Raw genomic sequence first — 5,303 nt, forward strand, 5'->3', positions numbered from 1 at the left:
GTTGTCTTCAGTTTTTAATTTAAAGCGTTAAGCACGTCCACACAAGGTGGGGAAGCATTGAATTGTGGTAGTCACAATATTTAATGCTTCTCTGCTTTGCATATCCTAAATGTACTAGTCCATTTTCCTTTTCAATATTATCATCAACCCCCATACACTAAATGAGAAATTTGGTCATCTTTCGCCGTTTTTGTAAGTCCTTGTAAATGCACTCTGAAATGTGTTTTGATAACATCATCAGGTACGCTTTGGATTTAGATAGATAATGGAAAATTATCTGCTCTTCTTGCCGTAAGTATGAAAATGTTTACCTAATGCTGACATTTCGCCACTATAAATTTTTACTTTTTGAAAAACCATCATCCAAGATACAATTTTTCCATAATCACAAATTTTGGTAAGTCTTTTTATAAAACGTTTATTTTTCAATTAATTGTCTTTTTTACAGATGATTATTTTTTAAACAGTCCTGTCAGCCAATCGTAATGAGGAAAAATTTCAAATTGGCCAATAGCATCAAAATTACACTGACTCTTTGCTAGTAGCTAATTACCACGACAATTTTTTCGTTGTTAAGGTTTACCTGAGTTTGAAACGGTCGAAAAAGTGGATTTTCGATCACATTTTTTGAGAAAACGGTATGAGATGAACATTTCCTCTCTTTTGTATATAAATTAAGAACATTTTTATTAGTGAACTATGAAGAGAAAAATATAATTTTGTTTTGATGAATTTGTTAAAAAACCACAAATAGAATGCTCTGCTTAGAAGCTGTGTAGGCAAAATGAAAAGAGATGTCGAAAATATCTCACGTCATTCACTAGATATTGTTGTGAATGTGACGCAGACGAAAGATGGTGTTTCCAACTTGAATATTAGTTGAAAAAAACGAAAAAAATGAAGTCATTTCTCAGCGTTAAAATTTCACGTTGTAGGCAACCAACCCTACATGCTACCTGAGCTAACAGCTTAGAGAAGGGTCGGCCTTCTGCTGAGAAATTAGGGAGAAATATAATAGTTATTTGCATTTTCTTCATCAGATTATTATATCACCCATTTTAATATTACGCAATTCTCTGTCCCGTTTTTTACGTGGATCAATAATTTCTGGTAATAATGCACCAGTGTAAAATAAGCACAATTTTTTCCTTTTTTCATGCCAAAATTCCCGATCTCTAAATATTTTTTTCTATTATTGATTGAAAAAATTGAAATTCACGCATAGTTATCCGTGCATGAAGTGGGTCATTTTTTTCCGTGTATTTTTTTTTGCATTGTTAGTAAGATCGAAACCATAGAAACCATACAAAACAGTGTGTGAAATGCGATTTCACGCACACGACTATTTCTGCCTTTCACTTCACGCACTGTTTTTTATTAGTTACCTAGCAACATGGTCACTGCATTGAAACTTCAGAGTTCCTTCAAAAATTTGAATTTTTAATTTCAATTTTTTGAATCAATTATAGAAAAAATATTGTTTATATTTCGTGCGTGAAGATGTTTTTGTGCATTCAAAGGCTTATACTGCCTCGACCTTCGTCTCGGCGTAAAAGACCTTTTCATGCACAAAAAACACTCTCTTCACGCACTTAATATAAAAATAACTATTTCGTACCAAATACCTTTTTTTGTCCATACAACAAAATAACACCATTCTTTTTTGCTAATGTTCAACTGCCCCTAAACGGCTGGGTGGCCGCATGGCTGTCGGAGACAGTGCTCCGAGGTCGCGGTCCCGGCGCTAGTGGGTTCGAATCCCACCGAAGGGGGAGGATTTTTTCGAAGGAAGGAAACTCCGCCGGGCCATGGATGTGTGTGTATGTCTAGTAGGGGCTGACGGTAGGGTGGTGGAAGGAAGAGCGACACTCTCCCGACACCACCGCGAGGTCAGCAGGGTTCAAATCCCAGGCCGGATGGCCTCCCATGGATGTTGTGTGTTGTGATATTCGTGTTGTGTCGTCCAAAGGAGTGGAGAGAGGGTGGGCGTAGGTAGCCGGGGAAAGTACCCCGGAGCCCCGCCGCACCACAAAGGAAAAAGAAACCAAGCCGACCGTAAAAGGTACCTGATAGGCCTGTTAGGTGAAAAGGGAAAGGCAAAAAAAAAAAAAAAAAAACTGCCCCTAAACCTGATACATGTAATTGTCATTAATTTTTAATTTTAGTCGATTATTTACAATTTCTAAACATTTTATTAATTTGGCTTCTGTAGCCTCATAAGGTGTTAAATCTTTTCCTTTGTACGAGTCCCAGGTGTAGAAAACGACCCGTAGGAGTTTTCTATTGGACAAGTGCGCCAATGCCCTTATAAAATGAGCTTTTTATGTTATTTTTTCGAATTTGCACCCTTGTTTTAATTTTTAAATAAAAAAATTAAATATTCAAAATCTAGGGAATTCTGTATTAATTTTGTAAAAATTTCTTAGAGATCTATTAAACCACGAGCCATAAACGAGTAATAGACATATTAGAGACGCAAATTCTAAAAATAAACTACCATTTCCTGTAAAAAGGAAGAAACATGTTAGTGCGTTAGTGGATAAAATTTTTAAAGCATCTAACATGTATACAATCACTGTCCTATTAGGTATTAGCACATTAGCCACTAAAAAGTTGCACAAATGTGCTTAACTTTTATACCTATAAATATCGAGCGATCAAATTAATTTGTAATCGAGTCATCCATGGATTTGAATCCGTATGTCTTTGCGATTGATATGTCGAGATCTAACCTGTGTTTTGCGCTGTAATTATTGTAGCATGGAGTTCAAGTAACGACATACGGTTTCGGATTCATGGATAACTCGATTACAATAGTTATTTGGATCACAAGTCCAGAAATAGTATATTAAAGAACGAGTTTTATAAGGGTTGATTTGGCGCACGAGTTCCAGGTGTAGAAAACGACCCGTAGGGGAGTTTTGTATGGAACGAGTGCGCCAATGCCCTTATAAAACAAGTTTTTTATGGTATTTTTTAGAATTTGCACCCTTGTTTTAATTTTTAAATAAAAAAAATAAACTTTCAAATTCTAGGGAATTTTGTATTAATTGGTAATTCAAGGTAACGACTGCAACATATGTTAAAAAGTAGAGTTTGAACATTAATATTGGAAGTTTTTTGGTGTAAATGACAATAATACACTGAAATATTGATAAAAATGTTCTTAGAGATCTATTAAATCACGAGTGCTTTAAGAGATAGCCATAAACGACTCCAAATTGAATACAATAATAGACCTATTAGAGACGCAGATTCTAAAAATAATATTTTGCGAGTGTGAGTGATATTGCGTAGCCGAGGCGGTTTAGCCGAGGCGAAGCAACACGAGCACTCGCAAAACATTTTCTGGACGTGTAATCCACAAAAATTTTCATGCCGACAAATTTAAATCATTTTTAAAAAGTAAAAAATTTGTTTCACAAGCGGAATCGAACCCGCGACCCTCGCGTCCCTAAGCCAAAACGGAGTCCGTTGGCTATATTCAATGCCACCTGCTCAGAGGCCGATTTCAAGTTGACTTGCAACTTGTATTGTCATGGTAACGGCACAAAATTGCAAGTTTGAGAAAGATGACGCATATTAGTAATTAATGTGTAGGACAAAGATAGCTACACATTTGCGCTGCATCACCTATTTGTCACCCTGACTTGAAATCGGGCTCTCATTCTCTAGCGAATTTTTAGTGAACGTCACTTTTGTAAGTACTAGGCCGGGAATTTTACGTTCCCGGCGGATTTTGAATCATGCAAAACCGTCGATAACGGCCGGCGGCTTGAAAATTAATTTGATCCCTCTTTAATAAAAAGGAATAAAACAACAGTTTGCAGTGCAGCCAATTCAGATTTGGCATTGTCGGACTTCTCTCCCCAGGGCAAATTGCATTTTATGGAGATATTTTACCTCCGTATTCAGGCACGGAACAGATGGTAATCCTCTACCGCCTACTGACCGTCTTTGACCAATTCAAGGTATACTCCGTACTCTGATAGATTGCACGTTTTTTGACAGAAGACAGACACAGAAACTGGTTTGGCGGGAATTAATCTGCAGGGACAGGGATACAACGGTTTTCTACATAACGTGAAACAATTGAGATGGAGAGTTTAGTATTTTTCACTGCTTTATGTTTTGGAACTAGAATTTAAAAACGTGCAATCTATCACCGTACGGAGTATACCTGCGTCTCACGGTTTGTTTGACCAAAATATAAATTTGTAAATAGAGGACCCACTGCACATCAACTAAGAAATTTCTTTTAGGTAAACGCGAGCCTGACGTCACAGTAACGGCTTTATCGAAAAACGAATGAAACCTCCAGAATTTAATAAAAATAGCAAGAATTTTGTTTTTTTTTCAGTAGAACGATGTGTTTAGGCTTTACAATTACTGCTTCGTGGAGTAAAATGCCATTAATGACGCGAAAATGTATCATTTATAAGTGAGGTTAAATTTGTGTATTTATTGTTCTTGCGTAATTTTTACTTTGTGAATCATTTAAATAACACCAAATCACAACAAATTTTTACAATTACATTTTTTAATCATAGTCCAATGAGCCTAGTCCGTTGGTTGTTCTTTTTTCAAATCTTCTATCAAAAAGGATTCAGTAGGAATGAGGTCGGGGCTGTATGGTGGATGACTTCTGCAAACCCCGCTTCGCGTTCATTGTATGTACTTAATTACAATGTTTTTAACTACATATGACGCATTAGCAATTGCAACATTTTTAAAAACAACAAAACTCACTAGTAAGTAGGTAAATATAGATTTAAGATAAAAAACAAAATATTTTTGTTATCTTTTATTTCAAATCTCACACAGTATCATCATTATACAGTGTGGAAACTACTCGTACTTATGGAACAAAACCAGTAATTTCAAAACTAATGACATTTGTCAGTCTTCTCCCGATCATATCCCACCAGCGTCCTTTAAGAACTCTACTGTTTTTCTGGCTATATGTGGGCGAGCGTTATCTTGCTGACATTTTTAATTGTGAATTACGACTAGGTACAGTCGCGGAATCAAAATTTAGGGCACTGAGTGTAATTAAATCATCGTTTTCACCAGCTGCCTACCCGTTAATTTGCCACAAAACACTATTTTTTTATGTAAATAAAGCAAAATGACAAAAACATGTCAAAAGTAAAAAATAAGTTTATATTAACGTAAAAGTTACAATATGAAGATGACAAAATAGCCCGAAATTTCAATTCCGTAAATGTACATAATTCGTAATCAGTGGAGATCTGATCGATCTTATCTAAGGCTCTATAAAAGTGTGATGTTCATGTAATATG

This window comes from Tenebrio molitor, chromosome 4, assembly GCF_963966145.1.
Source record: "Tenebrio molitor chromosome 4, icTenMoli1.1, whole genome shotgun sequence".
Classification (NCBI taxonomy): Eukaryota; Metazoa; Arthropoda; class Insecta; order Coleoptera; family Tenebrionidae; genus Tenebrio; species Tenebrio molitor.